The sequence below is a fragment of the Pipistrellus hanaki genome, assembly GCF_964339955.1.
Source record: "Pipistrellus hanaki genome assembly, chromosome: 2".
Classification (NCBI taxonomy): Eukaryota; Metazoa; Chordata; class Mammalia; order Chiroptera; family Vespertilionidae; genus Pipistrellus; species Pipistrellus hanaki.
In genome coordinates, this window is record NC_140504.1 from 61,641,186 (window position 1) to 61,665,216 (window position 24,031).

General features: G+C 40.3%; 1 long non-coding RNA gene and 1 pseudogene across 2 annotated transcripts in view; one reads left to right on the forward strand and one right to left on the reverse strand.

Moving 5' to 3' along the window:
• The window catches only part of LOC311615131 (nucleolus and neural progenitor protein-like), a 63,741-nt pseudogene that overhangs the window by 22,055 nt on the left and 17,655 nt on the right, over window positions 1-24,031 (forward strand). The window lies entirely within an intron of this gene.
• LOC311617605 lies at window positions 331-8,922 on the reverse strand. Its single transcript, XR_014794139.1, has 3 exons — window positions 8,810-8,922; window positions 6,152-6,230; window positions 331-2,053 (listed from the first exon to the last, which is right to left on the reverse strand). It is a non-coding gene; the product is annotated as an uncharacterized lncRNA (long non-coding RNA).

Genomic DNA, 24,031 nt, shown 5'->3' on the forward strand with positions numbered 1-24,031 from the left:
GTCTGAGTCAACTTTTCTCTATTGTTACATATTTACAGTTCAGTAACAAATCACCTTTCTATATTTTAGAAGACCAGGTTTGAATTTAAATGTTCTGAGTCCTAACTAAAGGCAATGAAACATTCTCCTCAGAAAAAGATAGAAATTCCATGTGCCACAGCTTTTGTGAAAAATTCCAAAAGGCTGAGATTTTCATACAACTTTCTGAGAAATCCAAATGGTGATTCTGTGGTGCAGGAGCAAGAAGCTCAAGGCTCAGGCTTCCTTTCTGGGCAATAAACTTCTTAAAAGTTTCCGCCTTAAACATGTGGAAGCTTAAAGTTATAGGTATATTAAAAAATTATGTTCCTTTTTTGATGTTATTTAGGAAATGGTATATACAAGTCAGGTTTCTTTAAAATGGGTAAGGGGGCCTAAAAGTAGAATCTGCTCCATCTGCAATTTTATTTGCTGCTTTTGTTGGGCAAAGTTGTATCACTGTGAGGAGTAAACTTGGTTAACACATTAAGCACCCAGCCTGGTTTTTGTTTTGTCACTGGTGACTGGGCGCTTAACGTGTTAATTGGATTTATTTATTTATACTCTTCACCATTCTATCCATTCATTCAGAAGCATTAGGAATGTCTGGGGATACAACTGTATGTAAAACAAACTTAATCCTCACAGATGCTAGCATTAGTAGCAATGATGGCCCATCTGCCCACAGCTTCAGAGCAGCAGGATGAGTGAGTGAGAGCAGATGAAGAAGGTGCCTGCCTTCTACAAGGGCACACACCATACTCCGAGGTCAGGGTCAGGTAATGTTCCTTCCCAGGAGCTAGACTCTCCAGGTACTGCTTTCTTTGTATAGAACTGTCTAAGGATAGTCATCTTTGATTGTGAGCCAGTAAGTACTGCTTGAAATAATACATGAAATTAGACACTGAGGGCTTTATTTTTATTGAAAAAAAGAAACACACACACAAAAAAACAATAGATGCTCACAGTAACAATGTCAGCCAAAAATGGCAATAAAGATTTTATTCCCCCTTCACAGAGGCAGTCCTTCTGACCAGGTTTTAGTGTGTCCTTCAAGCAACATTCTGTGCATTCACTATAATCTGTTATCTATAGTTAGACATATATCAATTCAGGACTTTATAATGGTTCCCATTTTGTCTAAAATTTGTTCATTTTTTTAATTTATTGAAAAAATATTCCCATTTTAGTAAAAAATTGGATATAGTAAGGATTTTGTAACAAGTTTTGATGAAAGGATATGGGAGAAATTAAGTATTCCTCACGAATGAATTTCTGGAAAGGTTTTCACTTTGGGATCCCTCAAAGCCTGTCCATCTAAAAGGAATCTCAGGGTGGGAGCAGAAATGGAGAGAATTGTCTTGTTCAAGATTGGGTTTGATGTCAGGGTTAAATGAAGCAGAGATGATAATCATTAAAAGTTCATGAAAAGGATAACAAACTAGTGTTTATTTGGTCAAACCATTATTTTGTATTTCACAGATATATATGCTGTTTTGCTGTTTAAGATGTAGAATATTTTAAATCTACTTCGTTTCCACAGTAATTGTAGGGTAGGCATTATTATACCCATTGAATAGGAGAGGAAATTAAGGGTTTTGCTCAGGGTGTTGGAGATGTACAGGTCAATTCAGATCCTCTGTTTTCATCCTTTCTATTTCCATTTTAAAAACATATAATTTTATTGATTTCAGATAGGAGGAGAGAGACAGAAATATCAGTGATGAGAGAGAATTATTGATTGGCTACCTCCTGCACAGTCCCTACTGGGGATTGAGCCCACAACTCAGGCATGTTCCCTAGCCAGGAATCGAACTCTGACCTCTGGGTTCATAGGTCGATGCTCAACCACTGAATCACTTCAGCTGGGCTGTATTTCTATTTCCACTGGGAAATATATCTAGCCTTTCACTACTTAAAAAATAAAAAATGTTGAGTCTTCAGCAAATTTAGGTGCTGTTAATTAGTCTTAAGATTTCCTATTATAGTTGCTATAAAACATCTCAACAGATGGATTCCAGAATAGGTCACAGCACTGTGAAAAGAAAAGAAAAATCATTTTTGTCCTTACTTCAGAGGTAGTAACAGATCTGAATTCATCTAGTTTAAAAAACTGTTTACAAGCTGAGTTTCATGTATGAAAGAGAACATCTTAAATTGGCCTTGAATCTTCCCGAGTCCCTAAATCTAATGCTCCATACTACCTGATCTATTACCTTCATGATTCTAAAAATGTCACCATTATCTACTATTTTATTTTTTTACTTGCCAGACTAAAAGTTGTTTCTGTTTTTCTATATGGAAGACAATTGACATATAACATTATATTAGTTTCAGATGTATAACATAAAGATTTAGTATTGTATATACTACAAAATGATCACAATAAGTCTAGTTTACATCCATCACTATCTATAATTACAAAATTTATTTTTTTTGTCTTTTTAAAAATATATTTTATTGATTTTTTTTATAGAGAGGAAGGGAGACGGATAGAGAGTTAGAAACATAGATGAGAGAGAAACACCAATCAATTGTCTTTTGTACACCTCCCATTGCGAATGTACCCGCAACCAAGGTACATGCCTTTGGCTGGAATCAAATTTAGGACCCTTGAGTCTGCAGGCCGATGCTGTATCCCCTGAGCCAAACCGGTTAGGGCAAAATTTATTTTCTTGTGATGAGGACTTTTAAGATCTGCTCTCAGTAACTTTGAAATATGCAATACAGTATTATTTATAGTCTCCATGTTGTATATTACATCCAGGGCTTATTTTACAACTGGAAGCTTGTACCTTTTGACCCCTTCATTCATTTCTCCCACCACCAGGCCCCCCCCCCCCCCCCCCCGCCCCCCGCCAACCACTAATGTCTTCACTGTTATATAGGAGCTTGGTTTTTGTTGTTTCAATTCCACATATAAAGGACATGATATGGTGTTTGTCTCACTATTTCACTTAGCATGCCTTCAGGGTCCAGCCATGTAATAAACAGATAAGATTTCATTCATTTTTCTGGCCAAAAAGTATCCCACTGTGTATTTAACTCCTTCATCTTTATTCATCCACTGACTGACACTTAGGTTGCTTCCATACTCTGGCAATTGAAAAAATGTTGCAGTGAACATGGGGTACATTGGATAAATATGTGTTTTCATGTTCATTGGATAAATATCCAGAAGTGGAATTGCTAGAACAAATGGTGGTTCTATTTTTAAGTTTTTGAGGAACCTCCACACTGTTTTTCATAATGGTAGTAGAAATTCACACTCTCACCAACAGTGCACAAGAGTTACCTTTTCTCCACATCCTTGCCAACATTTATTTCAAGTCTATTTGATAACAGTCATTCTAACAGGCAGGGTATGATATCTCATTGTGGTTTTGATTTGCATTTCCCTGGTGAATAGTGACGTTCAGCATCTTGTCATGTATTTGTTAGCTGTCTGTAAGTCTTCTTTGGAAAAATGTCTCTTCAGATCCTCTACCCATTTTTAAATTGTATTATTATTTTTCTGAGTTGTATGAGTTCTTTGTGCATTTGGGGATATGAATCCCTTATCACATATATTTGTAAATATTTTCTCCCAGTTAGGTAGCCTTTCCATTTTGTTGATGATTTCCTCTGCTTTGTAGAAGCTTTTTAGTTTGATGTAGTCCTACTAGGTTATTTTTGTTTTTGAAATCAGATCCAACAAATTATCACCCAGACCAATGTCAAGGAACATACTGCCTATATTTTCTTCTAAGAGTTTATGGTTTCAGATATTACATTCAAGTCTTTGAGTCTATTTTGAGTTTATTTTTGTTTACCATATATCATAGTTTAATTTCATTCTTTTGCATGTGGCTGTTCAGTTTTCCAGTACCATTTATTGAAGAGACTGTCATTTCCCCATTGAATATTCCCGTTTCTTTTGTTGTAAATTAATTGACCATTATGCATGGTCTTATTTCTAAACTCCCTAATTGTATCTGTGTATTTGTTTTTATTCCAATACCATACTGTTTTGATTACTACAACTTTGTAATATAGTATGAAGTCAGGAAGCATTATGCCTCCAGCTTTGTTTTTCTTTCTCAAGATTGCTTTGGCTATTCAGGGTCTTTTGTGATTCTATACAAATTTTAGACTTGTTTGTTCTATTTCAGTGAAAAATGCCACTGGAATATCTACCATTTTGCTTCTTATTTCCCAGAATAAACTGTTTGATCTTTTAGTTTATTCTTTTTATGACAAGATGCAATCACCTTGATAATTTAGACCTTTTCTCAGGATTTTTAAAAAACTATCATAACATTATTGTATCTGTTATTCATCTGTCTTAGTATATCCCTCCATATCCACTCATCCATGTGTCAGCAATAAAGTGATTACTTGGTTCCTCAGGATACATGGACTTCTATGGATCCATTATGACTTTTATGGATATGGATATGGTGTATACGTGTATATTAAATAGGTAAACTCTTTTTTCTTGCATTGCTAATTCCATTCTTGTTAAAGTACAGCGTTTTAGGCTTTTCTGATCAAACCTGCCTGCTTGAGATTAGTCCATAATGATTCTTTCATTATTAATGGAGTTATACATATATAGTTTAAAGGAGAAATACAAGTTAGAGAGTCCGCACACTAACTATGACACTTTGAAATCATTTGCAATGTTTCTATCAACTCATAGGATTTTCTTTGTCATTACAATCAATTCTCATTTGCTTGGAATTTAACTAGATAGAAAACAGAAAACCAAAGAAGTGATCATACTGTGCCTATTTACATATTCGTTCTATAATGTTTATAACGATAGACTGATCCCAGCATCAATCTTTAGGAGCCTTTCACTATTTATACTTCTCCACTCAGCTGGGGCAGAGTTCAGACATGAAGGTTAGAACTTAACTTTTGACTTTAGGCTTAATGGCCAAACCTCTCTGGATTGCATGTCTATTCCCATTTCCACCTTTCTCCTATAAAGGTCATACAGGAAGAGAAAGAAATAAAATCTAACTTATTTTATAATAATTATTCTATGATGAAGCCAATATCATCCGGAGGGATGGACTGGGATTTGGTCATGCTAGTAAAAGCAAGGATTATATTTAACTCTACTTTCTAAATTGGGTTTAGAAAACTATGGAGTACAGGCTGCCAAGTTCCTTTATGTGGTCACTGTGGTATAGTGAATCCTGACGTACTTGAAAGTCAGTGGACTCCTGTGTCTCAATTCTTGGACTTTAAGTGCTGTTGGCTTCTATAGTGATTTGGTCATGTACAGTGAGTAGCACACAGGGGCAGCGGTCATTCCAGGGTTATGCAGCAGTGAATGCTGGCATATCCAAAGAAGAGAACCTCTGCCTTGGCTGGTATGGCTCATTTGTCTGGAATGTCATCCCATATACCAAAAGATAGCAGGTTCGATTTCTGGTCAGGGCACATTACGAGGTGTGGGTTCAATCCCAGGTCGCGGCACATGTGGGAACCAACCCATCAAGTTTCTCTCTCACATAAAAGTTTCTCTCTCCTTCCCTTCCTCTCTCTAAAATCAAATTTTCAAAAAAGTTAAAACAACCCAACAAACAAACAAACAACAAAAAGAAGAAGAAGAAGAAGAAGAAGAAGAAGAAGAAGAAGAAGAAGAAGAAGAAGAAGAAGAAGAAGAAGAAGAAAAAGAAGAGGAGGAGGAGGAGGAGAAGAAAGGGAGTTCCCCTAAAAAGTACTAGGGAATCTGATATTCTGGGTTGTTGGCCTGACCCTGCCATTTGCTGACTGACCTTTGGCAAGGAAGGAAACTAGCATTTATATTTTGTGTACTAAGTCACAATACATTTTGATACTTTCAAGCAGATTATTTCTAGAGAAAAAAAGACTCAAAATGAAATTAATTGCTTTAAAATCTATAGCATAGAAATAGAGGAACCATGCAAAGCTATGGCCTCACTCTAAGGCTTAAGTTCTTTCTATTATAGCCCATACCCCTCTGAACTCACTTTACTTCTCCAACTTATAACTGTGAAATAGGAGTGTTTAGTGTGATGATCAATTAAGTTTTTTGAATGATCCAGTGTTATAACCTCCCCAAGATCATCAGTTTTCAGATAGTGCTAATTGTTCTTAAGTAGAGCCACAATCTTACTTGATTAGTCTGATGGCATAGAGCTCATGGCAGTGTGGGACTACTGCTTGATCATTCTCTTGTTTTAAACACTATAATCCTGTTAATGTAATTAAAAAAACAAAACAAAATCAAACAAAAAATCCCATCAGTTTTCCCCTAACCCCATTATGTTAATTCAAACTCAACTTCCAATCAACTAATTTTCTTAAATGCTGCTTTTAGGCATAATTTGCTCATCTTATGTTTCTGTTGCCTTTGTTAGCTGAAGTATCACTTCCTTATTATTAAACTAGAGGCCTGATGCACGAAATTGGGGGAAGAGTAGGCCTTCTTTCCCCCTGACTGCCTGCACCGGCTTCCCTCTGGCGCCCAGGACCCGGGCTTCCCTGGAAACCCTGGCTTCATCCAGAAGGTCATCCGATAAAATTAGCATATTAAGCTTTTATTACTATTGATACTTACTATTTTTCTGTGATAATGCTCAGGGCTCTAAGAAGTATTAGGATTCCATTGTATGTACAGAACATAGACAAATGAACTGGATAAATACTCAGGATTAAGGAAAAGGAGAAGAGCATTTTGTCAGAATGAATGAAGAAGGATTTTGACAGGCATGTTCATAATTACAAACAATTTAAATGTGATTTTCATTGGTAGGCAGTAGAATGACTGCTTAAAGTATAGGTCCACAGATAACTGTTACTTGGTTTTATTATTTTCTTAAAGCAACTCTCACAGTGTCTTGCACAAAGAAGAGTATAATTGTCTTACTCATAGGGGAGGGGACTGTGTCTCTGCAACAGTACAGGTTACTGGGCCCAAGGTATACACTAAACTACAAACTCATGTTTCATTGCTAAACCACATCTAATATCTCAAAAATTCCCAGCTCATGAAATAACCACTCCTTCTGCTATCAATACTTAATTCTAACTTATATGAAGCATTTCTTCTTTATAAATGGTCATTTTAAAGGAATATTTTTATCCCTCATAGCCTAAATGAGTTTTCTACCATAAAGATAAATTGTTTTTCTTTGGAACTAAGAAAGGGATGGTAGCATCTTTTTTATAATGGTTGTTGAGCTAATTCTAAAAAGACAAAAGTTTTGCTCTAGCTAGTTTGGTGCAGTAGATTGAACATCGGCCTGCAGACTGAAGGGTCTCAGATCAATTCCAGTCAATTCCTGCAACACTTGCCCGGGTTGCAGGCTCAGTCCCCAGTAGGGGATGTACAGGAGGCAGCCAATCAATGATTCTCTTTCATCATTGATGTTTCTATCTCTCCCTTTCTCTCTTAAATAAAAAAACAACAACATATATATTAAAAAATAATAATTTAAAAACAAGTGAAAGTGAAAACTTCTGTTGTGGTACAGGGTTGAGCTAGCCTGAGGAAGAAAGAGAATGAAACACTGAGACTCAGGAACCTCATAGGGTGGGGCTGACAGAAAGCCAAAGCTGTAGGCTCCACACTGAAACTCAGCCCCATCCAAGCTGAGCACAGAGGCTCATGAATAAGGCTGTCTCCAGGCAAAGACACAGCTCATCCTCACAGCCAATTGGCCTGGAGGTCAATTCCTCCCAGTGATACCAAGAACAATTAAGACTGAACTACAAAAGGCAGTACACACAGTCCACAAAGGGGTGCACCAAGAGTTTCCACTTCAGGTAACTGGGAGGCTGACCCACAGAACCATATAGGAGACCTAACACACAAAGCCACTCTACCACCTCAGGAAAGCAGCGAAAATGCCGAGACAAGGAAACAGATCACAAAAGAAAGAAATGGAGGACAAAAAGCAACTGGATATAGAGTTCAAAACCATGCTTATAAGGTTTTTCAAGAATTTCCTAGAAAAGGCCGATAAAATAAATGAGACCTATGAGGATATGACAAGGGATCAACTAGAAATAAAGAGTACATTGTCTAAAGTAAAAAATATTATACAGAGTCCTAAAAACAGAATGTAAGATTGCAAGAATCAAGTCAAAGACTTGGAACACAAAGAGCCAGAGGACACTCCTCACAGAAGCAAGAAGACAAGAGAATCCAGAAAGTTGAAGATAATGTAAAAAACCTTCAGGACAACTTCAAGCGAACCAACATCAGAATTATGGGCGTCCCAGAAGATGAGAGAGCAAGATACCGAAAACATACCTAAAGAAATAGTGAAAGAAAACAACAAATATGCAACTATCAACAAGTGAATCTAAAAACCAAGGGAATTAAAAAACCTGATGAACAATATTAAATGTTGAATATAATAGAATCAGAGGTATGGAAGGGGAGTGGACTAACGATTCTTAGGGGAAAGAAGAGTGAATGAGTCGGGAAGAGACTGAACATAAACTGTGCCCCTATGGATGAGGACAATGGGGGGTGGAGAAAGGGCAGAGGGTGGGTGGGGGACCTGGTGGAGGGGGGAAAAATGAGGAACTTTTGTAATAATATGAACAATAAAGATTTATTTTTTTACAAAGTTAAAAAAATTTAAAAAAATAAATGGAAGGAAAAAACAAAAGCAATGATGGTTTGTACCAAAAAATCTTGGCTAAGTGCATTGTCTTCCAAACTTTCCTAATTTTAGTCTAAAGGCTGAGAAATGACAAGCAACACTGATTTAATACTAAAAGTTGAGAATATATAAAGCTATAAAAATAAGTCAACTCTTACCTTACAGGAAACAACTGAGGAAAACATCCTTGTGTTTTAGTGGCAACAAATTTCTGGATCTCAAGCACTTGTTTCAAAAGATGTCCTGTGGAAGATTTGTCAGGTTTTGTTAACACCATCTGCAAAAAACAAACAACTAAATGAGTTCATGTATGCAACGTGTGAAGCATACACTATGTGCTTTAACTACACAGGAGTATACTACTTGAATTCAAAACCGGTGAAAAGGACCCTGAAGCCATATTTGCAACTACCATAAACCAAATGTTTCATATCATCACTCTGTATCTGTGATCAAAGAAATATGTTAGTAATATTGGGTGGAGTTGATTCATATAAAATTGGCAACTTATAATCATTCTTGACACACAAAATGGTTTCATCTCACATGTAACCTAAAGGAAAAATTAGAAATCTAGTTTCAGTAGGAGGTATCCACTATTCCAAGTTTTATATAATTACATTGCAAATAAGCCTAGAACTTATTAGGCTTACTAGTAAGTAATAACATTGAATAATTTACTTATTCAAAGGAAATTACATACTACAAGTAAGGCCAAGGTATGGCTGATTATTAAATCAATTAAAAAGTAAAACCTTGATCTATCAGATTTTCTTGGGGAATTTCTATAACATTAAATTTCCTGATTCATCATTCATACTTTTCAGTTATAAAATGTAGATCGGCAGAGGGAGTGAGAAGCAAAAAGTGTGTGTTTTCTAATGACCTGTGAGATCTGTGAAATGGAAGTCTTTTCTTATTAAGGCAAATACAAATATTTATTTATTTTTATTTTTTAAAACTTTTATTATTATTATTTTTAATCTTTATTGTTCAGATTATTACAATTGTTCCTCTTTTTTACCTCCATAGCTCCCCTTCACCTGGTTTCCACCACACCCCACACCCCATGCCCTTGAACTCTATATCCAGTTGTACCCCTTTCCCCATTGTCCTCATTCATAGGTGTATAATTTTTGTCCAGTCTCTTCCAGAACCCTCCACACCCCATTCCCCCCATGGATTGTTAGACCACTCCCCTTCTATGCCCCTGATTCTATTATACTCATCAGTCCATTATGTTCTTCAGATTTTTTATTCACTTGATTTTTTTGATTGACTTATTGATAGATATGTATTTGTTGTTCATAATTTTTATCTTTGCCTTTTTCTTCTTCTTCCTTTTCTTAAAGAATACCTTACATCATTTCATATAATTCTGTTTTGGTGGTGATGAATTCCTTTAGCTTTTTCTTATCTGTGAAGCTCTTAATCTGGCCTTTAATTCTGAATGATAGCTTTGCTGGGTAAGGTAATCTTGGTTGTAGATTCCTGCTATTCATCACTTTGAATATTTCTTGCCACTCCCTTCTGGCCTGCATAATTTCTATTGAGAAATCAGCTGACAGTCATATGGGTGCTCCCTTATAGGTAACTAACTGTTTTTCTCTTGATGCTTTTAATATTCTCTCTTTGTTGTTAGCCTGTGGCATTTTAATTATGATATGTCATGGTGTGGTCCTCTTTGGATTCCTTTTGTTTGGGGTTCTGTGTGCTTCCTGGACTTGTAAGTCTATTTCTTTCACCAGGTTGGGGAAGTTTTCTGTCCTTATTTCTTCAAATAGTTTTCAGTATCTTGCTCTCTCACTTCTTCTGGCACCCCCATAATTCAGATGTTGGTATGCTTGAAGTTGTCCCAGAGGCTCCTTACCCTATCTTCATATTTTTGGATTCTTTTTTCTTTTTTCTTTTCCAGTTGGGTGTTTTTTGCTTCTTTGTATTTCAAATCTTTGATTTGATTCTTGCAATCCTCTAGTCTGCTGTTGAGTCTCTGTATAATTTTTTTTATTTCAGTAACTGTATGCTTAATATCTAGTTGGTCCTTTTTCCCCATATTGTCGAAGGTTTCGCTAAATTTAATGGCCTTTTCTAGAAAATTCTTGAAAAGCCTTATGACCATGCTTTTGAACTCTATATCCAGTGGTTTGCTTTCCTCCATTTCTTTTATTTGTGATCTGTTTCTCTTTCTTCACAATTTGGCTGCTTCCATGAATTGATAGAGTGGCTTCATGTGGTAGATGTGCTATAGGGTCCAGTGGCATGACCTCCCCAGTTTCCTGAGGTGGACACTCTCAGTGCACCCCTTTGTGGGCTGTGTGCAGAGTCTTGTTGTAGTTAAGCCTTGATTGTTGTTGGTATCACTGTGGAGAATTGACCTCCAGGCCAAATGGCTGAAGGATCAACAGTGTCTACACTGGAAGAACTTCTGTGCTGGAGACGCCCTTATGAGGCAAGACTTGCTTCAGGGGGGCTTTGGTGCTCACTGAGTCTGCTACCTGAGTGTGTCACTTATGGATCTGAGGAGTTGTAATCTGGATGATCCTCCTATGACCCCTTGGTACACTTGCTCTTAAATCTCCAAGGAAGCCACCCAGTAGGAACTACAGAGAGATCTGCAGATTAATCTTCTTTTTGGAGGGTTTAGGAGATTCCCAGATGAGGCCCATCTGTGAAGCAATGGAAGCTGCTAGGGAGCCCTGGGCCTTCTTTTGGATGTTCTGGGTCTCTCTGACTCACTTGCAGTTTGTTAGGTAAGTTTAGATTTCAAAGGACCAGGCCATTCACATGCAAAAGCCTCTGTGCATAGCTTAGATGGGGCAGGGTCTCAGGTTGGAGCAAACAGAAATGGCTTCCTGTTAACCTTGCCCCAGAGGCCCTGGGTCTCAGTGTATAATGGTAATCTCTGCAAGCATCTCTGAGAGACAGCTGCCCTTGTGTTTCACCCACTGCCAGACAGTCCAGTTTCTCCCCATATGAGTCTGCGTCCCAGATTATCGTCTGGAAATGGAGTTCAGAACAATTGGGAGTTTGTGTCTCCCTCCTGCTTGAAAAAGATAGCTGTGTACTCAGTTGGGAGCCCTCTCCATGTGCGCACCTCCATACATCTACACTTTACTTCCCCAGCTCCTCTGAGTCTCAGAGTGCTTTTCTCTTCCCTTCTAGTTGTAAAATTTACACTCAGCCAGCCTTCCTGTGGTTCTGGATGATGTCTTTTGATATCCATCTTTCAGTTGTAGTTTTAAAGTGGTTGTGCAAGTCAGCAAGTTCAGGTGTTTACCTATTCTGCCATCTTATTGTTTCTTTTTTCTTCCAAATGCTGATATTTAAAAGACAGCATAATTCCTCTAGTACAAACTCTTTTTCAGAAAGGGTTTAATGGTGGGTTTTTCGTGCTAAAACTGAAGAAAATATGTGATTTCATGAACTGATACATATGATACCAAATTTGAATATTATCACTTAAAAAAACCCAGTTCGGCATTATTTAGCTGGGAATGGCCCTTGCTTGGTGGTCCAGCATTCTCAGGGCTCCTCAGGATGAGCCCTTCTATTCATCACTTATCATTTTTTATTTAAAAAGTTACTTTCCCCTTTGTCTTCATCTCGCCCTCCCCACCTTCGCCAGTATTCTCCTCTCCGACCTCCCCCCACTTGCTGATCCTTTGGAATGGGAAGGGCCAGTTACCCTTGTGTTCCCTGGACAGGGTGGAACAGAAGCAAAGAGGGGCTTCTCCTTAGTGGAACAGACTGTACCCACAAACATTGGAAGAGCTAAGATGTCTTTTCTCATTGCCCCCTCACTCCACATGCACACAATCAAAAGTTCCTCAAAGGAAGTTCTCTCATAAATATGGTCTCAGGAAAACATTAATGACAAACTTAAAAAAACAAAAATCCTCACCCAGGATATAGATTTTAGAGAGGACGGGAGAGAGAGAGAGAGAGAGAGAGAGAGAGAGAGAGAGAGAGAGAGAGAGAGATAAACATCAAATGGTTGGCTTCTTTATACACTGACTGGAGATCAAACCACAACCTAGTATGTGCCCTGACCAGGAATGAAACCCGAAATCCTTTTGGTGTATGGAACAACACTCCAACCAGCTGAGCCACCTGGTCAAAGCAATGATAAACTTTTTAATGACTCATTCCTCTCAACATAAATTCACCAAAGAATAAAGTCTTTAGTAAAGGAACTAAATCTCTAATTGTGAAATTCCAAGCTCTTACATAGGGGACAATGTTTTCTTAGGAGAAGGAGGGTCTTAAATTGCAGAGTAGGTAGCTGAATTCAAATAATATCCACAACATGAGAAAGGCTTAGGAAACAGTTAAATCAAGACTCTGACAATTATTAGTTAAGTGTCCTTAACTAATTTTTAGACATATTCAATTGCTTTAAAATGCTATAGGATCTGGATTAATATGTTTAGCCATATTTCATATTCATAATTTGATGTTCAGAACATAGAGAATTATATGTAATAGGCTTTAGTTAAGAAGGCAGATGGGGTACACACACACACACACACACACACACACACAAACAAACACACACATACAAACACACATACACCCAGTCATGAACCACATAATGATGTTTCAGTCAAGGACCAACTGTATATACAATGGTGGTATCTTATGATTATAGTGGACCTCAGTGACAACATAGCCATAGTAATATCATAGTGCAACACATTACTCATGTGTTTGTGGCAATGCTGTTGTAAAAAATACTACTGCACTGCCAGTTATATGAAAGTATAGCATATACAATTACAGTACAGTAGTAGTCCACACCAAATAGGTTTGTGTAAGTGCACGCTGTGATGTTTATGCAACAACGAAATCACCTAATGACACATTTCTCAGAATGCATCTCTGTCATTGTAGCACATGATTGTGCGTGTAATTTTCATTTACTATATGTCTATGTATACACAAACACACACACATGTATATATATATATGGGTGTGTGTGTTTGTGTGTGTGTGTGTGTGTTTGCGTATACATAAACAAAGGTAGGCATATATATATATATATTTGAATAGAGTTCAAAGGAGAGATTTGATCCTCAGCTACATAGAAAACACATTACAGAGGACTTGTACTGAGGGTCCCAGTTGGTGAGGCTGAATTTTCAGTTTGCTGATAGAATAGACTTCAGCTGTATACTTAGGCATTTGCCTCCCTAGCCAGCTCTAGAAGCACATATGCTATACATTCTCAATAAGGAATGGAGTTGGAGCTCTCCAATCACTAAGATGTCATGTTTAGTTTCTATGGACATTGATATCCTCAACACTCACATCCACCTAGACTGGGAATGGACATTTCCTAGCTCCTTCTGTAAAGCAGATTCTTCGGCAGTATGATGTGGCCCCGACCCTTTAGGAAGACCACAGCAGGGCCCTCAAGTCCTGCATAACTTGGAAGGCTCTTATAATGTAGCATTGCTTTGGGTGAAGTAGCTTTATTTTGGGAGATGAGGTTGGGGCTGGCATAGGTAAAGTACACTGTGCCCCTGGGTTTGCATTAAAGTAACATATTCCACATCGATCAAGGGCAGCATAAGAAGTCAGCTTCTTACAGAATCCAAACTAAGGAACCAGAATAAAGATTCCTATCTCCAGAACTCACCGAGGTGCCTTTAAAGTATCCCTAGCATTTCAGCTCATGGTCTGTGTGAGCAAGTGTTTGCTAGAGAACGAGAGAGAATTTGAGTTGTGTGGAACCAGCAGTGTGCTAGTCACTGTGAGAGGAAAAAAGCCCGGATTTGGGTGTTTGCTGATTTCTGTGGTGTAAGTACTTCCACCATGGCTGATTTGATGCTGCCAGTGACTTAGCAACCTGCTGAGACAGTTTTAGAATATTTAAAAGTGACTGTCATCACCAGTGTAAGCTGACTCTAGCATTCAGCTGCCTGGAACCTCCTTTTGCCTACCTTTGTTTCTTTCTCACTTATTATTTGTCTCTTCTCAGAACTCCTCAGCCAGAAAGAGTAGGCTTTCTTTTCATCCCGATGTATCACATGCTTATTCTATTATGGAGTGGTAGGCGTCTTCACTAGAGGCATCATATAATTTATTATCCAAAACAGAACTTTTTTGAGAGTAAAAAGGAGCACTCCCAATTATTCATCAGGACAGAAGGAATAAAGCAGGACTGTTCAAAGAACTGAAATGTATGATTACCAGATGTGTGGCCTAGTGTTAATCATCAGAAATTGTATCTTCTATAAAATATGGGAGATACGCTATGACCTGAGTTTTCCATGCTTACTTCTCAAAGAAATTTAGGAATCTTTCCCATCCATGCCTGTTTCTTAACCCTGTTTTCTTGTTACATAGGCCTCCAATATGGAGGACTACAAAGAATCATCTAGTTATTTAATGTTTTCGTACTTTATCTTATCTAATAAAGAGGGAATATGCTAGTTGACTGTCACACCCTCACAAAGGTGGTGGTGCGCACAGCAAATAAGGAGGGAATGTGCTAACTGACTGCCATGCCCTCAAAGATGGGGTCACCGTCAGCCTCAAGATTGTGGCACCCAGTCTCCTCATCCCCCCAGCCATCCAGGGCTGGCCTGAGGCACAGGCAAACCTCAGAATGCAGCCGCCCAGCCGCTCAGGGCCATCAGATAACTAGGGCTGTCTGAGGCTTGTGCTGCTGGCAGTGGCGGCAGGAGAGGTAAGATGGGGGTGTTGCCTTCCCATTATCGCCAGTTCACTTTCCACCCCTGACAGCTCCCGAACTTTGAGAAGGGACAGGCCAGTCTGAGGGACCGCCCCCTTCAGTGCATGAATTTTCATGCATCAGGCCTCTAGTTATTATAAATATCCCAACAGGTCATTGAAAGGAGAGGCCTGCCTTTGAAGTCAGACTAGGATACACATTCAGGTCTGGAGTGTCAGTTTTGGAGTCAGTGGATTGAGGGACAGGCAGTATTGGATTTTAATGGGGTTACCAGATCTTCCTGGTTCACCTGAAACTATACTGACTTTAAACCTAAAATTCTACATCCCAGGAACTCTCATGATTCTGGGAAAACTGAGATGGTTAGTCAGCATACAACCCAGCTGAACTGTGAAAAAGATCACACCTCACGTAACAGTGCATTTCATCTGGATGGAGCAGCTCTCCTCAGGGTATGTGTTAGAGGACAAACACCTAGCGATGTTTTTCTTTTGCTTTGCTCCGTGTCTCCACTCTTCTACCTTATTTCCAACTATGCAGACTCACCATCTGTTCAGTCGACACATCTGGGTGACGAGTTGGTCTTTTAAGTTGTCTCAGTAATGCATTTAGTTACGGGGAACAATGTAAGAATTGTGAGGATTGATCTGGTATAATCCTCCGTCCCCTACATGAGCCCCCAACAAGATTCTTTAAGGAAAACCTCTGTGAACTTCTCACCAAGGAAAGCCCATGTTGCCAAAGGTGGACTTAGATTTTCCTGCGACTTCATTTGGAATGTTCACTGTGACCAGAGGCAGAGGATCAAGCAAGCTGTGCACTCAATCCACCTCCCTGGGACCAGCACGAAACTGTTCTCTCAAAAAGGCTTTATTGACACTGGCTTAGTAAGAACCTCATTCCTTACAACATAGTGTGAGTTTAATGTCAAAGACAGGGGTGGGTGGCAAGTGCAGAACCACACCTTCTAATCCCTGAGGCGGTTCAGCTGGTGTCATGGCAGCACAGGTTTCTCTCTGCAGCCTGAGAGGTGCAACCCTGAAAGGCAGGAAACAGCTCTAGAAGGACCTGCTTGGTCTCAGGGACTCATTCCAACTCTGCCACCTCTGCCACAACTGCCCCATTATACCAGGCAGAATAAATGACTCTTACAGAGACAGGCTTGAGATGACATCAACTCTTTCCATCTGGAAAAAAATTGAAATCACCATCGTTTGGGTAGTTTTGTAGGGAATAAAGTAGTTCTGACTTGGAACAAAAGATGTCTTTTTCCAATTGCACCAGATGGTACAAACAGAGCACCTTAAATCACACACCTCTTTTCTAAGTTGGCAGGCCCTTTGAATTCTTCTTGAAACAGTATATATATTCAATGTACTGGGTGGGAGGGAGGGATTAATGAGCTTCAGTTCTTCCTTTAATTCCACCCTGCCTCTCTGCCTCATGAGTGAGTCATATTGGACACAGCAGTAGGCAGAACAAGGATTGGGAGCCATCACAATATCTGGCACATAGTAGGGATAATGAATAAGACCTGGTTTTCTGGCCCTGGCTGGGTTGTAAACTAGCTGTGCAACCTCAGTGTCATTTTACCTCTTTGGCTCTATATATACTAGAGGCCCGGTGCACAAAATTCATGCTAAGGGGTGGGGGTCTCCAATCTGGGACCTCTCGAGTGATATCTGACTGCCTATTTAGGTCTGATCCTAGTAGTCTGACAAGCAGTCTGACATCACTCTCATAATTCAGGACTGCTGGCTCACAACTGCTCGCCTGCCTGCCTTCCTGATTGCCCCTAACCACTTCTGCATGTCAGCTTGATCACTCCCTAACCACCCCCATGCCAGCCTGATTGATATCTAACTGCCCCCCTGCCATCCTGCTTGCCCCCCACTTCCTTTCTCTGCTGGCCTGGTCACCATTATTTGCCCTCCCTTGCAGGGTTGATCGCCTACAACTGCCCTCCCTTGCAGGCCTGGGCCTCCCAACTGCCTTCCTCTGCTGGCCATCTTGTGGTGGCCACCTTGTGTCCACATGGGGGCAGTCATCTTTGACCACATGGGCGCAGCCATATTCTGTATTGGATTTATGGTCAATCTGCATATTACTCTTTTATTAGATAGGATAGAGGGCTGATGTATGGGTAGGGGCCAGCTGGTTTGCCCTGAAAGGTGGGGAAGCCTGGGTGAGAGGCCTGTGGTGGTTTTCAGGCTGGCCATGCCCCCTGGTGACCCAAGTGGAGGCCCTGGTATCTGAAGTTTATTTACCTTCTACAATTGAATCTTTTTAGCTTGGAGTGGAGTCAAGCCTTCTGCTACCTACGTGGTGGCAGCCATTTCTGTTTGGATTTGTTTATCTTCTATAATTCAATTTTGTAGCTTTGAGTGGAGGCTTAGGCCAGCAAGGGCAGGCAGAAAGCCTGGCTTCGTCTGTTGCCTGGGAAATCCAAGCCTCTCTCCTGCTCTCTGTGACTGTAGCCATCTTGGTTGGGTTTATTTGCATACTCACTCTGATTGGCTGGTGGGTTGTGGCTGGTCGGCATGGCTGGTGGCTGTAGCAAAGTGGTGGTTAATTTGCATATTACTCTTTTATTAGGATTAGAGGTCTAAATAAGTAGTACTGTCCATATTCCATGCCAATGTTTGAATTCAGATCCTCATGATGTCTTGCCTCATTTTTGTAATAGATTCCCTAACGTCCAGCCCCATCTTCTTTAAATCTGTTCTCCAGCATGCTCTTCCTCTGATGCAAGGTGAAATTGCCCTGCATAAGACTCGGTGACTCCTTTATCACCTACAGCCAGGGTTCCCCAACTCGGATCACCATCACCAGGTGTTTTCACCTTTAGAAAACATAGGTTAGAATCCTACTGAGACCTAATGAATACAAATTCCCTAAGTGGTAGCTAAATTTTAAAAGCTTTCCAAGTAATTCTGATCAGCCAGGTTTGGGTGACACCAGTCTACAGGGTAAAATCCAAACTCTGCCCATGATCTGACACCCCATTCCCAACTTCACTCCTCAGCACACGTCATGCTCAGCAGCAATGATAGGAGTCTTCCAACCTATGTTGATGAACCCCTATCTGCCAGGAATGACCTTCTTCCCTTATCTGCATGGGAAAACCCTATTCATCCTTCATACACTTTATTCAGACATTATCAAGCCGCTTATTCAACCAGGGACTATTAACAAACATGTGAAATTGTACACATTAAATATGTATAGTACTTTGAATATCAATTATACCTCCATAAAATTGCTAAAATTTACTGAGGTCCCACTACATGCCAAGCTTTGAGCAAAGCATTGAGACACAAAGATCATAAGCTGTATTGATAGTACTGCCTTCAGTAAACTCTTATGCTATTGGAGAAGGAGACATACAAACATACAAATTAATACAATAGGTAAATTTTGTGAGTGTCTGATAGCTGCATAATGTCCTACCCCAAATAATGTTACTTCCTAATCCCCCAGAATCCGTTACTAAAAAAAAAATTTAATTGATTTTTAAGTAGAGGGGAAGGGAGAGGAAGAGAGCAGAAACTATGAATATTTTTCTTTACATTACTAAGCAGATTTTGCAGATATTAAATTTAAGATTCTGAGATGGGAGATTATTCCATTATTTTGGTGGCTCAATGTAATAATCACTGGGTTCTCTCATGCTTAGCCTCCATAGTGTGAGAATGCAGGGAGACTAGAAGGTGCTATGCTTCTATGTTTGAAAATGGGGTGTGAGGACATGAACCAAGACATGCAGTTGGTCTCTAGAAGATGGACAAAGCAAGGAAGTGAATGCTCCACTAGAGCCCCCAGAAGGAACCAGCCCCTGCTGATTTTAGTCCAGGGAGATTAATTTTGGACTTGTGATCTTCAGAAATGTAATATGATTGTATTATTGTTTTAAGTGACTAGTTTGTAGTAATTTCTTACAGCAGCAACAGGAAGCTAATACAGAGGCCAACGGTAGTAGTACATAAAAGGGTTATGGAGTGGAGAAGGAACGTTCAGGAAGAATTACTTGGAGGTGATGACACCAGAACTGAGGAAGGGAGACTATATTTCAGGATGGTTCAGGTAGAGAAGTTAGTCAGTGCAAGGCACACAGGGAGCATGGGAAGTGTTTTCAACAAGGCAATGCTTTGTATATTAAACATTAGAAGTAATATCAAGTATATTAATTCTGATAAATGTTTATTTGCATGCCAGGCACTGTTCTAGAGCATTTATAACTCTGTGAGGTAGAGACTATTATCTTCATTTTCCTATAGGGATATTAAGGTTTGGCAGAATTAAGTAATTTTCCTGACATCATAGGGCCAGCAAACCAGCAGAGCTTTAATTAGAATCGTGGCAGTGTGTCTTCAAAATCCAAAAACTGCCTCTGTAATACACAACTGTGGGAGCCTTAACTGCTTAGTAAGGAAGGTGGCATCAGTGTGGTTGAAGATAAATGAACTATTAGAACGATAATAATGAGGTGGAATCAGCAGAACTTGGAATATTGTCTAGTCTTATATTTATTATGCCCAGATTTCAAGGTCCCTAAGGACCACCAGGGAGCCGAATCCAATGCAAAAAAACAAAAGAGCCTTTATTCAAACTCGAGTCTGGTCTCCCTGCCTCTACCTACGCAGCGGCAGAATGCAAAAAGCTCCAAGTTCGGAAAGTGTGGTCTTTTTATAGGCTTTTAGGGTTGGATGGTGGGGTGATGCTCAGACCACTGAGTTGGCTGGTTCTGATTGGTGGGGTGAGGGCCAGGGTCCGGTTACTCTGGGTTACTTCCCTCTGTATTTCTATTGGCTGCTTTAAGGGCGGGTTGGGTGATTGATACATTTTATACAAGATGGAAGACATAATACAAAACAGAGTCAGTCCTGCTTTGCCCTTGAAAGAAGACCTACGTGCTGGGAAGGAGTCATGCCTGGTCTGGTGTCAGCACTGATAACTATCTGGGGTACAGTCCACTGCCTCTCCAGAAGCATGCTCCAACATTCTCACTCTGTTACAATATTGAGGATGAAATTGATAGTCAGCCAACGTTCAAGTTTCTTTGATGTGATTCGGGTTTTGCTATCGCTCAAGATAGAGGAGCCCTGACTATCTCAAAGGAAATCACTCCTGAGTTACAACTTCTACTTTGCATAATCCTCTTTATTTTGTTGCTTTCTTTTCCCCTAATGTCTGAGGCGGATTGCATATGCCAACTCAACTCTGGGCCTCAGTTTCCTCATATGTAAAATGCCTTGAAGTACTGTTGTTGCAAACTTGGTTGTGCTTTAAAATCCCCTGTGGGTAAGAGCATAAACCAAAGGCAGATTCCTCGCCCCACCTCCCAGATTCTGACTAATTCCAGGACTGGGCTTTCCCCCAAGCTCTCCCAAGTGATGCTGATGAGCATCCAGGTTTCCCTGACTACCTGGGTCTTTTCCAGCTCAGGTTTGGTCCACAATTCTGTGCAGACCCCGCCCTCTCTGTCCCCTGATTGGTCTCAGCTCCCCTCCTGCTGTGCCTCTGCAGGTCCCGCCCAGCCCCGCCTCCCTCAGCCCCTCCCCCACCTTTCAGCCCCGCCCAGCCTCTCCCTGACCTGCCTCCCTCAGCCCCCCACCCACCGTCTTACCCGCCTCCCCTTAAGCCCCGCCTCCACCGTTAGCTGCCTTGCCTCTGCTGTCCCATCCCTGCCTGGCAAGATGGCTGAGGTGCTGAGCCACCTGGAGCCTTGGAACCCCATGACAATCCCAAAGGCGGGGAGCCGCAGCAAGGTGAGTGTGCTGGACCCCGGTTCAGCCCTGGGTGAGTCAGGCGCCCCATGTGGAGACCAGTTGTGCGCGGGGGCTGGACTTCCTGAGCCAGCAGGGCACCAGGCAGCCTGAGCTCTGAGTTTCCCCAGGGGCCCAGGAGGTCCTGTGGCTTCCCCGCCCTCCGGGAACCCAGATGCTGCCAGAGCCCCACCGCCCCGACTGCTCCCACTGCCCCCACCTCCCTCACCGCCCCCATTGTGCAGAGGGGGCGCGCGCGCCCAGGAACCCTGTTACCCTTCTGTTGGCTTCCTGCCTCCACTGGGAGCCCTGGGGGATCCCAGGGAGGTGGACCCCAGCTCTTCTGGCCTCTGCTTCTCATTTGTAAGATGGGGTTAGTCCTAGCTCCCAGGCACTGGTTCTTGGGAGCATCTAATGATGTTGATCTTTTTTTTTTGTTTTCTAATACCCAACAAGCTAAGATGTCTAATTACAGCAGTTAATCTAGGTTTTCCGAGGCAGTTTCAGTTTTCAATGTTCTGCTCTATGATCACCCTGTGTGACTCTAGTCATCACTAGATGCCCAGAAACTAGTACAGTGCCTGGCATATAATAAGCATCAAGCAACGCATGCAGAATGAATAACCGCATAATACTGTCTTATTAGGTTTAAACTTAAGGTCATTGAATATATTTAAGACAGTACATAAACAAGGTTTTTATTTTTTTTTAAACACATAAGTTTAAAATTCAATCCGTCAAAATCAGTATTTATACTAGTAATTAAAAACAAACTTGGAAAAAATACGTGGCAGAATCTATAATAAGCGATTAGTTTTAAAATGACTTTTATTTTGTAATTACAGTTGACATACAGTATTGTATTATTTTCAGGTGTACCACATAGTGAATAGGCATTTAAGTAACTTAGGAGGTGACCACTTGTTAAGTCTAGTCTTGGGGCCCAGCCAGCCTGGCTCAGTGACCAGTGAACCAGGAGGTCATGGTTCAATTCTGATGAGGGCACATGCCTGCGTTGTGGGTTCCATCCCCAGTGTGGGTGTCTGATCGATGATTATCTTTGATCATTGATGTTTCTCTCCCTCTCCGGAATCAATAAAAATACATACATTTAGAAAAAAGAAAAATATAAATCTAGTATTAGGAAAGTGCTCTTAAATTAGGGTGTATTGCCAATGTCTGATGGTATTGCCATTTTTAGGCAGTAGGGCATAATAATTAGGAGCTTGGCTCAAGAGCCAGATTGCCAAAGTTTGAGTTCTGGAGCTTCTCTTTCCTGTGAATTGTCTAACCCAGCAATTTTCAACACTTTTCATCTCATGGGACATATAAACTAATTACTAAAATGTTGCAGCACTCCAAAAAATGTTTTTGCCAATCTGACCAAAAAGAAAAAAAAAAAAAAAAAGTATAACTTTGATTCATTTACACCAGATAGCTATTGTTTTGTTGGCTGTTGTCATTTATTTATTTATTTATTTATTTTTTAATTTGCGAATCTAAGGGAAAAGAGGTAGGTACCCCTGATTAAAAGTCAGGTATTAAATGTCTTAAAAAGTCTTGCAGCGTACGGGAATGTCTCCAGTCTTTTTGCACTTGGACACGTTTTCAAACAGGGATAGAAAGAGTACCTGGCAATTAGGGCTCTTGATGAGGAAGGAAAGAGTTAATGTCATAGGTAAAGCATTTGGAGCAGGGCCTGCTACAGTAAACAAACACTTAACTGATATCTGCTGTTATTAATATGTTTTTAACCCATCGAATCATCACATCCTCTTGCACATTCATCTGTCCTACACAGTTTGCATATCCTCTTCTTTCTTTCTCTATTCATAAATTCCTTAACAGGATTCCTTAACTGGAAATATACCAGCTCACTCCCCATCCCCAAGGCAACCCATCCTGGCTTCAGGTAGGTGGGACAAAAGCAGGTCCTTCGTGTTGTGTAAACACCATACAGGAGGCTAGTGCTACCCTGTGAGCCATACAGAACACATAGATAGCTCTTTCCACTTGGGAACGGTTATCTCAAGCTGAGCCCGTGTTCAATCAGGCACTCACCAAGCAATTTCCAGTTGCCATGCGAGTTTTTCTTTTCTTAATATGTTCTTATTTAAAGTGGTACTGAAGGGCAGTATCTTTGGCTTTTTGTGCATGAATTTATCTAGTCTGTCTTGCATTTTGTGCGTAACAAAAGGGGGGATTCAGAGAAGTACACAATACAACATGTGCCCCACCTTCAAGTTACTAAAGGGGTAAGTGTGCACCAAATGACTGACTGCAAAGTACTCCTGTGAAAGATTATTAAAATTGTGATAAAATGTGATGCAGGTACACACACTTGTTTAACAGACATTCTCTTGGGTTTTAGACTATATAATCTGTCACTGTTTTCCAACTTCTTACATATTTAATTATTAATTATATCCTTAGAATTAAGGCTAATTATATATTTGTTTTTCATTCCTTTAAAACAACAATTTTTGAGAAGGAACTCTCGCACTCTAGGGGGAGAAATAGGCTGTGATTGCTACTCCATGAGTGCCTGGACAACTGGATAGACACCTGTTCTCGAGAACGTACTGAAGAACAAGGCTCCTCAGACATATAACCAAATCTAGGTCTGGGGAAAGAAGTGTTTCAGATGATCCTGAGAGGTACTGTTCTGCCCTGAAAGCAAGAATGCATGAATGGACTTGAAGAAGTGCCTACTGGCCAAAATTTGACAAGAATATAAGAACAAATAATGGGAGCAATTTATTGAAACAGATCAAATATGTAAAACTCACAGGTTCATTTGGAAGTTCCTAGGATATCAGCTCACTATTCTGAAAATAGAAGGCAAGTCTGGGATCAATAAATCAGTTAGACAAGGAGGACTGACTTGGGGAGAGAGCTGGGAAGATGGAGGCAAGGAA